The sequence below is a fragment of the Pongo pygmaeus genome, chromosome 18 (assembly GCF_028885625.2).
Source record: "Pongo pygmaeus isolate AG05252 chromosome 18, NHGRI_mPonPyg2-v2.0_pri, whole genome shotgun sequence".
NCBI lineage: Eukaryota > Metazoa > Chordata > Mammalia > Primates > Hominidae > Pongo > Pongo pygmaeus.
In genome coordinates, this window is record NC_072391.2 from 85,342,145 (window position 1) to 85,355,078 (window position 12,934).

General features: G+C 50.5%; 1 protein-coding gene across 25 annotated transcripts in view; it reads left to right on the forward strand.

Annotated features, from left to right (window-relative positions):
- The window catches only part of BANP (BTG3 associated nuclear protein), a 124,077-nt gene that overhangs the window by 84,577 nt on the left and 26,566 nt on the right, over nucleotides 1-12,934 (forward strand). The window lies entirely within an intron of this gene.

The window sequence follows — 12,934 nt, forward strand, 5'->3', positions numbered from 1 at the left end:
CGTGCCCTCCCACCCCCACCACCCCACCCCCTTCAGATGGTTATTTTCTGCACACGCATGCGTGTGTTGGTGGTGGTCATGTTTGCACAGATAACTCTTAGAAAAAGGTGGTTTCGCTCCTGTGTATTGCCATCAAACTCACAAACTTGCCTGCTTTCTAATCCTTGACAAAAAGAGTGACCGTTGGTTGAACACTCCAGTACGAGTGGTCTTTACGAAATGATGTGCTCCGACGGTGCGGGTCCTGGGGAGGGTGTTGCTGTGCAGGACAGAGTCAGCTCGCTGGTGGTTTTGAGGCTGTGTGTTCCTAGGTCCTGGTGAAGACCCTTTCTATTCAGGAGACGGCTGTCACCTCTGGATCATTGAAGAATCTGGGTGATCTTCCCATTTCATAAAACAGAAGCTGGGAATTTGACAGTGAGAACCATAAACAGAGCTCACTGCGTAGAAAGATAATACTAATTTTTCAAAACCACAGTGCACTGTCCTTCGAGAAACCTGCATGCGTTTCCTTTGTCAAGGCCAGGCCCTGTGGATCTCTGACCCGACTGAGCCTGGGTCACCCCCAGAGCGGGGTGCTTCACACAGAGGGGGACAGAAGGGCATGTGCTCCCGTGGGCTTTCCCTTGACCCCTCAGAGGCACCTTGGGAGAAGGGCTGCAGACCCTCCAGAACTGGTTTATGTCAGAGTTTCTTAGTTGGAAAGTTTCATCTTAAAGATCAGCACAAGGTTTTCTCAGGTAGTCCTGCAGCATCGCTCGTCTGTAAGTATGAAATTGCTGCTCCGGAAAAGAGCCAAAGGAATGCGCAGTTTTTAAATCCACAGTTGTGGCTTTGTGTTCACTGCACTGGGGTAATGAGGCTGCAGTCGGCGCAGTGCAGGTCAGTTCTGCGCGCCTTTCTCCCCCGTGGTTCTCGCGGTCACTGGGGCAGCAGAGGACAGGACTCATACCTGGCGGTCTGTCTTAGTTTTCTGCAACATATAGTGGTTTATGGTTCTGCTGGCAGTAGGACTGTATCATAGTTGAAACGCTGCTGGACTTTTAATTCCTAGGAAAAGTAAGACACATCACCTTCGATACTCCCTTGTTCCTGTCTCTACCCCTGAACACAACCCACTTGGAATTGTAAAGATAGAACCAGGCTTCTACACTGTGTCACTGCAGTGACTTGGAATTGTAAAGATAGAACCAGGCTTCTACGCTGTGTCACTGCAGTGACTTGGAATTGTAAAGATAGAACCAGGCTTCTACACTGTGTTACTGCAGTGACTTGGAATTGTAAAGACAGAACCAGGCTTCTACACTGTGTTACTGCAGTAACTTGGAATTGTAAAGATAGAACCAGGCTTCTACGCTGTGTTACTGCAGTGACTTGGAATTGTAAAGATAGAACCAGGCTTCTACACTGTGTTACTGCAGTGACTTGGAATTGTAAAGATAGAACCAGGCTTCTACGCTGTGTTACTGCAGTGACTTGGAATTGTAAAGATAGAACCAGGCTTCTACACTGTGTTACTGCAGTAACTTGGAATTGTAAAGATAGAACCAGGCTTCTACACTGTGTTACTGCAGTAACTTGGAATTGTAAAGATAGAACCAGGCTTCTACACTGTGTTACTGCAGTAACTTGGAATTGTAAAGATAGAACCAGGCTTCTACACTGTGTTACTGCAGTGACTTGGAATTGTAAAGATAGAACCAGGCTTCTACACTGTGTTACTGCAGTGACTTGGAATTGTAAAGATAGAACCAGGCTTCTACACTGTGTTACTGCAGTGACTTGGAATTGTAAAGATAGAACCAGGCTTCTACACTGTGTTACTGCAGTGACTTGGAATTGTAAAGATAGAACCAGGCTTCTACACTGTGTCACTGCAGTGACTTGGAATTGTAAAGATAGAACCAGGCTTTTACACTGTGTTACTGCAGTGCTTCTGTTTATGATTGTAGACAGAATTCTTCCAACTCTATTGTGGGGACAGAGATTCCAGCTTTTCTCAGCAGGCATGGAGGCCCGTTGGCTCCAGCACAGATCTGAGTTCAGGAAGGACTCAGGGCTGACGTCAGAGGAGTTGCTGTCTGGAGTTCTCTGAAGAAGACCCTGTTCTGGTGTCTCTTGTTCCTCCATCACTGCTGCTGCCCCACGTGCCTTTGCACTGCAAGCAGGGTCGCAACTGCTGCTCATTCCCGCGTCTTCCGTGGCCCCCCCGAGTCCCCACTCTAAGTGGCCTCACTGCAGAATGAATAAAGCTGCCGTACTACCACTTTTTATGTGAAACAAATAATAATTTATAAATCACTTGGTTTTTTTTCCCCTTGTGAACACTCATACGCTCCTTATTCCTATTATCGGTCACATTTCTGGGACCTCAAATCAAAGACGGCTTCAGGAGAGGCCGGTGCTGCCACTCAGGGTAGCTGGCGGAATCTCAGTACATGGCCCCTGCTTCTCTTGGGAAGGAAACTCCTGTGTGATTTAAAGAAACTGCTGTGTTCATCTGAAGCTGCCTTTTCTGGTAAATCTGTGTAGCGAACCCCCTCGTTTTCCATTTGTGGAAATTCTTTTTTTTTCCTATAATTTGGCCAGTTCTCATTCCTGCTGAGCTACACCCTGCTCATGCAGGCTTCATCCTCCAGGCTGGCCACATGTTTGCGAGATAGAAGGATGTTTCAGAAAGCACAGAGAAGCCCACTCGCCTCGATGTTGTCGGCTGGGCTAAGAAGCCCCGAGCCGTGGGGGCGGTCACACAGCCCATTCGCTCTCCCCGTCCCCGTGCCTACAGAAGCCCTGAGCCATGGCGGGGGGTGTCACACGGCCCATTCACTCTCCTCCCCGTTCCCATGCCTACAGAAGCTCCATGCCTACAGAAGCCCCGAGCCGGGGGTGGTTGTCACACGGCCTATTCGCTCTCCTCCCCGTCCCTGTCCCTACAGAAGCCCTGAGCCGGGGAGGGGGGGGGTTGTCACACGGCCCATTCGCTCTCCTCCCCGTCCCTGTCCCTACAGAAGCCCTGAGCCATGGCGGGGGCCGGGGGGGGGTGGTCACACGGCCCATTCGCTCTCCTCTCCGTCCCCGTGCCCACAGGAGGATAGTGCACACAGGTCTAGGGCTCTCTCTTCTCCAGCCAGACTTGATCTCAGAAGCATCCTTCATGTGACACTGCAGATGGCTCGGCTCCCCATCCTGTCCCGGAGTCCCTTGGCCTGCTCTGGTGTGAGCACTGGCTTGACTGATGGGAGACCCTGCAGTCCATGCTTGTTCCAGGCGGTTGGGGGAAGGTGAGGAACAGCACCCCAACCAGAGTAAGAGAACACAAAGAAATGGACGCGGCTGCTTTAAGTTCCTAGATCACTGAGGATTAGCTTAGTATTCCCTTCTGATTCCCTAGTTCCAACTGTCATTTAAGAATGGTTATGTGGCAATAGACTCAGAATCTGACAGAGCAGCTAGAAATCCTCTTGGGAGGGTGACCAGGCCTTCCCTCTTCCGGCCATCCGTTTTCCGTCCTGGGGCCGGGGCCTGTGCCCTGCGCCCTGTGCCCCACATCCTGCACCCCACCCCCTTTCCTTGTGCTGGGCTCACACTTGTTGCTGTTCTCCTATTCCATTTCTGAGATAATTGTTGCTGTTACTTCTTGTAGTTAATTGATTATTTTCAGAATCAGTGGACCGCTTCTCTGAAAATAGCCTCCATTCTTAGTTCCATGGAGGGAGGGGTGTGCGCTGTGCTTGTGGATTGCTGCTGGGGCGACGGGTTTGAGGCCACGTCTGCAGCCAGCAGCAACGTCAGTTCCAGGAGGGCCTTGGTGGCTGCGGTGCTGGGAAGCGCCATTGTGCTGCATTGATGTGACCCTGTGGCACCTGCTGCCAGGGGACCATTCTTTTTGAGTCATGTTTTCTTCAAATTAGATATTGAGAGATTCTAGTCACATCCCACAGTTGCCATTTGCTGTCTGAGTAGAAAATATGAAGAATCGCCTGATTTGAAGCCATGTGGTCAGTTTCATGTCCATAGCAGCCTTGCTTTTCTTCCTTGCTAAGAGATGGAATGCCCCGTCTCACGCTCTTTCTGCCGTTACGTCTCTGTCTGCTCTTATACTGAGGTTCCAGGAGGGCTGCCTCGGCCTCCTTTCCCTGTAGCCCACAACACCCGCATCCTCTGGCTTCTTTGCCAACAGTCGTGGTGTGCGCTTACATCTGGTGCTGGGTTGCAGGCAGGGTGGGACTCACAGCTGTTCATTGACTCTGGGAGGGCTCCCCTGGCTGAGGCTGTCTGCTGACAGGTGCTCTGCAGGTGAGCGTGAGCCTGCACTAAGGAATGCTGATTAGAGTCCATTTCAGGCCCTGTTGGGCACACTGGGAGTACGCAAGAACCACAGAGCCTGAGAGACACAGTAGGAGGGCGGGAGACGCAGTAGGAGGGTGGGAGACGCAGTAGGAGGGTGAGAGATGCAGTAGGAGGGGTTGGGAGAGCCACCTGCACCAAGGCCTCAGGACAGCGAATGTCACAGCCATGGGGAGAGTGACTGCCTGTGCAAGGCCGGAGGCCATGGGCACCCAGGTCCAGTGAGGTCGGACGGAGCCCCCGGTTCTCAGCCTCCTGTGACCAGTGTTGGGGGGTAGCAGTAGCGGACGGTGCATCCCAAATGTGGGCGAGAAGTTTGGAAAGGTTGGCAGAGCACCAGAGGCTTCATAAAGAGCCATTTGGGAAGACGACGTTCAGGGGATGGTGGTGGGTGCACAGGTGTGGGGACGTACTGGCTGCATGGTGCCCGCTTCCTCCTACCTGAGCTGTGCCCTCCAGCGCTGTGTCTCAGCCTCCCCTCCAGGAGCACTCACTTCCTCTCAGCTCTGGGCCCCTGTGGCCTCTGCTTTGCCAGCTGCTCAGCCGTGATGACCAGTTTCCACTCCAGTGCTATCTCTGTCTTTATTGTTCTTTTTGACCTCTAGGTGCACATGCTGTCGTGCCCCAGTGTTCCAGCATCGCTGGCTGGGAGAGGGAAGAGAAGGTGAAGGGATTCCTTAGAACACTGACATTGAAATTGCAGCTGTATCTTTAAAAAAAATTGTTTTGTGCCGGCTCACACCTGTAATCCCAGTACTTTGGGGAGGCCGAGGTGGGAGGATCGCTTGAGCCCAAGAGTTTGATGCCAGCCTGGGCAACACAGCGAGACCCTGTCTCTACAGAAAAAAAAAAAAAATTAGCCAGGTCTGGTGGCGCGTGCCTGTAGTCCCAAGCTACTCATGAGGCTGAGGCAGGAGGATTGCTTGAGCCCAGGAGGCCCAGGCTGCAGTGAGCCGTGATTGTGCCACTGCATTCCAGCCCGGGCAACAGAGCAAGACCCTGTCTCAAAATAAATGAAGTGTACAATTCAATGGTTTAAAAAAATTAAAATACTTAAAAAATGATTTGGAACCACTTTGCCTGGTTTCAAAGGTTGTGTATTATCTTTCCTCCTGAATAACAACTTTACAGAAGAACAAGCATTCGGGTCACTGTGGGAGGTGCCCAAGCGAGAGTCGCAGTCTCGGGCTTTGTAGAGCGGAGCCCCTGTGTGTGTGGACGTGTGCTGCCCTCCTCGCCTCCCGCCCTCCACTGCATCCTCATCGTGCACCTAATCTGCTGCCTTCCAGGGAAGCCAAACAGCCGCTGCTGTTGGAGTTGAAATTAAAATGCAGCGGCTGGTTCTGGTCATGGCTCCAGACATAGGTAGCTCCTTCGGGTGAGCTGCGTAGAGCTGAGCCTGGGTCTTTGGCTGTTTAGATGCATTTGTGGCTGTGTTCTGGGTGCTTCTTCGTTGAGAGTGGAGTTGTGGAGAAATGGCTCCTTCGTCAGCTGACCACACTGTGCTGATTTCTTTTGTCCCTGTCTCACTGGGGGTGTGAGGCATCCGGGCAGCATTTTCCTTTACTGGACAGTCCCCGTGGTGTTGGCTTTGTTGCTCAGTGAGTATTTGAAATTAATCATTGCTGCCCTGGGCATGAAGATCAAATGATATCATAGCAGAAATTCGGAATGATTTAGGTAGAGGTGTTACTGTATTACCCATATGGTTAACTTAAGGGATCGCAGAATTGGTTTGAATAGAGGACAGGCCTTGTATGGTAAATTAGACCAGAATCAGGGGCATCTGGAATTCCCTGAAGTACCCTGGAGCTGGGAGAGGCAGTCTGGTGTGCCAGCGATTCACAGAGGGGGAGAGTACATTCAGACAGATGGTGCCAGGAGTGTAAAATAATTTATTGTCTAAGGAATTTCAATTTTCAGTTAGTGGTAACGATAATAGAATCTTTAATTTGGTGCAGATTTTCAGAAGATTCTGAAAAACAAAAAAAGCCCTTAAAAATGAAGAGTCGTAAGGATCGAAATTTGCAGGGAGGTGGATGATTTTGTTTTTGAGTGCATTTTAAATGAAAATTGATGGCTTTTTTATGAGGTCATGGGAACTTTTGCATAAGGTAGATAGACCAATTGGCCACTTCAGGGGGCTGGCAGGGGAACCACTGGTTGGTCATACCCACATCTTGGTGCAGCTGCTTTGCTGCCGTGGGTACCCCGAGCCAGTGCTACGTGACCTGGGCAGACTCCCTGTAAAGGCCAAGTCCCATTCCGCGGCGATGCTGCCTCTGGAGTGATGAGTGCACGCGGGCTGCATGGCTGGACTCTACCAGCATCTGTGCAAGCCACAGCAGGAAGCAGCTTTCCATCGCGGTTCTAGAACCCTCCTCCCTCACTCATGCGTGTGCACACACACAGTTGGAACAGGTCCACAGAACAACGGGCCACAGCGAGAAGGCAGCTTTCCATTGTGGTTCCAGAGCCCTCCTCCCTCGCTCACGTGTGTGCACTTACACAGTCAGAACAGGTCCCCAGAGTGGTATTACTGCGTGCTGATTGCACTCATTTTTTATTCTGTTTTCTGTTCCTCTTCCTTTTTGTCTCTTTGAAAACTGGCTATGACACATTGCATTGATTTTGCAACCCACACTTTGAAAAATACTGGAATAGATGATCGCTAATGTCTCTTTCTTAAGAGTTTGTAGTTCTAAAAGTTGTAATTGAGTAGCTGGGACTATAGGTGTGCACCACTGCACCTGTGTAATTAAGTAATTTTTAAAAATTTACAACTATATAGGCCGGGCGCGGTGGCTCACGCCTGTAATCCCAGCACTTTGGGAGGCTGAGGCGGGTGGATCACGAGATCAGGAGATCGAGACCATCCTGGCTGACATGGTGAAACCCCTTCTCTACTAAAAATACAAAAAATTAGCCGGATGTGGTGGCACGTGCCTGTAGTCCGAGCTACTCGGGAGGCTGAGGCAGGAGAATGGCTTGAACCCGGGAGGCGGAGCTTGCAGTGAGCTGAGATTGCGCCACTGCACTCCAGCCTGGGCGACAGAGTGAGACTCCATCTCAAAAAAAAAAAAAAAAAAAAAATTTACAACTATATAAAGTTTACACTGCAAATATTAATATTTTTCCTCTCATATTTTGATAAATCAAAAGATAATTGTTCTCGAATTGGGAAGCTTTTTAAAAAAATCACATTCAAGTCTAAGAAAAATGATTATAAATGTGCTAGTTAAAAAAATGTTTAGCATGCTTCTCAGGGCTTTTCATCTAGATCAGGAAAATTAGGATCATCCGTGTCACTTGGGCATTAGAATGAAGTTTCCTGAGAACTGCAGTCAGGTTTTTGGCGTGGCTGGCCTTCTGCTGGTCATAATGGTAGGCATGGGACGGAAGATGGCTCGATGTTTGCCGCGGCTGTCCATGCCCCTCTACGCCATCCACAAGCCTCTGGCAGAGTTGTCCGTGCATGCATTTGAGCGTTTCTTGCAGGAGAGGCCGGGGCCAAAGGAATGCTTCAGTTGCAGCTGAGCTGTGCCGAGGGGCCTCAGCAGGAGCAGCCCTTGGGGGCCAGAGCCCAGGCTCTCCCAGCAACAGGAAGGACCTTTCTTCCCTCTGCAGCACCTGTCGGACATAAGGTGCTGGACTCCCTCAATCGTTCCCGGCAGAGAAGCGCTCCCCTCACCCCCGACAGAGCCCTGCTGTGCCGGGCACTCAAACCAGCCAGAGGTGGGGAGAGCCTGTGAGTAAAGTGGAGAATTGGAGGTGTGGTGCCACCCTGACCACAGCACCTTTCTTCTCCCTGAGGCCACCTTCTCAAATACTCTTCTTGGCCACAGATGAGGGCCCAGCTGTGGTTGGCAGATCTTTTGGGAGAGAACTGGATGGGTTGGAGGGTGGGAGAGTTGCCATGGGTCCCAGTCTCAGGGCGGCTGCTCCCTCAATGTCTGTCGTCTTGGGATGCAGCAGTATTGCTTCCTTGTGCTTCAGTGCCCTCTTCACTATAGTGGGGTGGCAGCAGCACCTGCTCAGGAAGTTGGTGGGCTTCGCTGGGTGCACACGGCGCACCTGGCACTCACCAGCCTCTGGGCTGCCCTTGGCAGGTGCCGTCCACACTCCAGCACTCAGGGAGGGGCGGTGCAAATCCTCAAAAACTGACCACACAGGCACTGGCGCCCAGGTGATGAGTAGGGGGGCTGTGGTCTGCAGACACAAGCTTTACCCTGTACACATACGAGGAGTAACAGCTGCTCATTTGAGTGACGTCACTGGACTGCGGCCCTTAGAGCCTCCTGACGTAGAGGTGGGCCTTTCACTTCTGCCTTTTGCATGTGTGAGTGTGTGTGTGTGTGTGAGAGTGTGTGTGTGTGTGTGTGATTTTAGAGATACTGTTTTAAAACTGCATACTCAAAGCATTAGTTAATTAACTAGGAAGTATTGTCTTGTGAAAATGATGACCAGGACTGAACCTTTTAAAGCAGATCATCTGAACCTCATCGCTGTAAAGCAATCTGGACTACAAAGTTCATTCTTTCATGTGAATTAAACGGTTTGGTAAAGAAATACTGAGCGTAACGTGGATATGCTCTAGTGACCTTAGGGAGCTGTGAGCTCGTGCAGTCTTGGGTGGGAGTTGGCATTGTTTATGTTCTTTTTTTAATTTTTAAAAAAATGTTTTTAATTTTTTTTTTTTTTTTGAGACGGAGTCTTGCTCTGTTGCCCGGGCTGGAGTGCAGTGGTGCCATCTTGGCTCACTGCAACCTCCGTCTCCCAGGTTCAGGCGATTCTCCTGCCTCAGCCTCCTGAGTCGCTGGGATTATAGGCACCCGCCACCGCATCCGGCTGATTTTTGTATTTTTAGTAGACACGGGGTTTCACCATGTTGTGTTTGTGTTCTTTAAAATCCATATCATGTTGGCCAGGTGCAGTGGCTCACACCTGTAATCCCAGCACTTTAGGAGGCCGAGGCGGGCGGATCACGAGGTCGGGAGATCGAGACCGTCCTGGCTAACACGGTGAAACCCCGTCTCTACTAAAAATACAAAAAATTAGCTGGGCGTGGTGGTGGGCGCCTGTAATCCCAGCTACTCAGGAGGCTGAGGCAAGAGAATGGCATGGACCCGGGAGGTGGAGCTTGCAGTGAGCCGAAATCGCGCCACTGCACTCCAGCCTGGGCGACAGAGCGAGACTCCGTCTCAAAAAAAAAAAAAAAATCCTTATCATGTGAACGTGTTTTGGTGATCTTAGGGAGCCATGAACTCGTGCGGTCCTGGGTGGGAGGTGGCATTGTTTGTGTTGTTTAAAATCCCAAGCCAGAGCTCCCGGGGCTGCCAGGAGTTTGGGCTTGATGCATGTCACGTAACGCAGGGTGGGAAAGGGCCCAAAGTAAGATACCACCAGGACGGGGAAGGGTCAAGAATGTTTGCCCCAGTTCCTTGGCGAAAACTGCCAGTTTCTCCCCACATCTCTGTTAGGTAGTGAGAGTGTCAGTCAAGGCAGTGATTTCATGCACGTCAGTGAATGGGCCTTGCTCCTTCCCCCAAACCAGGAAGCTGAGTTTGGCCCACCACTTGGGTGCGCATCAGTCAGGCTTGGTAGAATGGAACATGGTGCATGTCTGTTCCTTCAGCCCTCATTGGAGCTCAAAGATCAATGCCCATGGGGTGAGCTGGGATGGCTGTAGGTGGCATCCTTATTCACATCCAGACTCTTCCTGAACATGTCCAGAAGGGCAGTAATTCAGGGCGCCGGGCCTCACTGGGGTCTGATGTTCTTAGTGGGAACAACCCTAGTGTACTCCTAATAGTCACCCAGAACAGCCGTTCTCCCCACAGGGCGCAGAGCACTCCTGCAGACCATGTTCAGGTCCTCAGAGGATTTAAAGTGCCAGTGAGCTAGGAATGTAGTACGTAGTGAACTCCTTCCTATGTTTGGTGTACTTGGCAATAATGCACCGAAATGTTGGGTTTGACTGTGCTTTCTTTTTACTCTGCTATGAGTATATACTGTCATTTAAAAATTTTGAAGATTCTATCTAAATTTAACCCTGATTAGCAAGGTCTGCAAGGGCTTGGCCAAAGCAAACATTGGGACTTAGGGGGCTGCCCCCTGGGGAAGGTAGGAAAGCTGATGGGTGATGGGACGCGCAGGGCCTGCTCAAAGAGCACCAAGGCCTGCTGGGTCCTCTGACTTGTGTGGCTTCAGCAGCTGGCCATGACTTTGTCATACCAGTTTTTCAATTTGGACAGTGAAATATGAGTAGAATTTTGGTATATCATATAGGGGATAGTCAGTTATCAGAGTTTAAAATAGCAAGAGGTACATTTGCTATGGTTCTGATTAATTTGATGTGATCGAAGACTTAGCCAACTAAAAATAATTTTCCAGAAGTATCTAATCATTTGGAGAAATAACTAATCTGCCTCATTGAGGAGATTGCAGCACAATTGTAGAATTAAATAAAGCGCAGACACCATATGGGAGGTTGGATTTCAGTAATGGAGGAAAGAAGGGGCCAGAAGAAAGGACGTCCATTCTAACAGTGTTCTCGGTATCGAATCGGCGCTCACCACAGATTAAAGAAAGGACCTCGATTCTAACAGTGTCGAATCGGCGCTCACCATGGATTAAAGAAAGGATGTCCATTCTAACCGTGTTCTCGATATCGAATCGGCGCTCACCACAGATTAAAGAAAGGACCTCGATTCTAACAGTGTTCTCGGTATCGAGTCGGCGCTTACCACGGATTAAAGAAAGGACATCAATTCTAACAGTATCGAATCGGCGCTCACCACGGATTAAAGAAAGGATGTCCATTCTAACGGTGTTCTTGGTATGAAATCGGAGCTCACCACAGATTAAAGAAAGGAGGTGGATTCTAACAGTATTCTCGGCATTGAATCGGTGCTCACCACAGATTAAAGAAAGGACGTCCATTCTAACAGTGTTGTCGGTATCGAATTGGCACTCACCACAGATTCTGACCTCAAAGTTGAAGGCGCTGAAGTCAGTGTCTTCGTCAGTGTGGGGTGTGGGGTCTTTGAGACTGCACGGCGCACTGGACTCTCGTGTTGGGAAAGCTCTGCAGACCACATGTTTCCTCTGCTCTCACACCGTGACCATCATCAACACACAAAAAGACTGCTGGGACCAAACGTGGGTTTTTTTCTGGACACAGCAAGCAGTGGACACCAGCTGGGTGTCCTCTAATTCAGTTCTGACACGGAGAGAGCGTCGGATCCCATGGGTTGAGGGCTCAGGGACTGCCCCCCAACCACACCAGTCACAAGTTCGGGCCTCGGAACTTCTGGCCAATCGGCTTCAGATTGGGCTTCCCACGACCCGTCTTTGGGTTTGATTAATTTGCTGGAGTGGCTTGCAGAGCTCAGGGAAGCACTTTTGTTTACTGTGTTTATTATCATAAAGGATACTACATAGGCTACAGGTGTGGAGACACATGCTGCGAGGTACGGGGGAAGGGGCACAGAGCTTCCAGGCCTTCCCTGGGCAGCATCCTCTAGGACCTGCTGGACCAGCTGCCTGGAAGCTCACTGAACCTGCCCTCTTGGGTTTTTATGGAAACTTCATGACATCAGCATTCCTTCCCCAGGGTCTAGGGCAGGACCCTCTCATGGGAGGGTCTTAAGACTCACAGTCTGCAAGCCAGGGATCATTAGAGTGAAAGGAGGGTGAGAGCCCGCCCCTGAGGCCCACACACCTGGCATCATAACAAGAGATGAACCAGGGCTGTGGGAGTTATGGGCCAGGAACCAGGGACAAAACCAGTATCTCTCATAAACACCACAGCTCTTCAAAGGGTTTTTCAGGTGGAGTCATGGGGGAGATGGCTGGACTCAGGCACTCCGGGAATGGAGAGTGCTGTGGCCACACGCTCAGTGACACGACGCCCCAGCCACACGGCATCGGATGAACACCAGACATCTCTAATGCGTTTCAGTGTGCCAGAAGGAAAACGTGTTTCCTCCTCCCTCTGATTTCTTTACAGACAATTGTTTTCTTGGGGATTTAGATTACATACAGCATAGGAAATGTGTTGTTCTAATTGGAGTATAATATGATATTCTTCCAATTAAGAACCCTCTTCAGGAAAGAACTGGTGTGTGGGTGTGGCCGGCTGGTGAGCTGCTCAGTCACGTTCACAGGGATGGGAATCCTTGTCCTCCGGTCTTATTCCTGATGTGTCAGTGAAGATTAACAGGGACAGACCCAGCTAAACAGAGCCGAGATGCTACCTAGCTAGCTAGCTAGCTAATCAATGAGACACAGTCTCTCCCTGTTGCCCGGGCTGGAGTGCAGTGGTGTGATCTTGGCTCACTGCAGCCTCTGCCTCCCGGGCTCAGGTGATCCTCCCACCTCAGCCTCCCCAGTGGCTGGGACCACAGCTTGGGCTACCACAAAAAATACCAGCTGATTTTTGTATTTTTTTGTAGAGACAGGATTTTGCCATGTTGCCAGGCTGGTCTTGAACTCCTGGGCTTAAGGAGTCCACCTGCCCTCGGCCTCCCAGAGGGCTCGGGTTAGCCGACAAGAAGGTTTTAAACTAATAGCTGTGCCTCTTTAA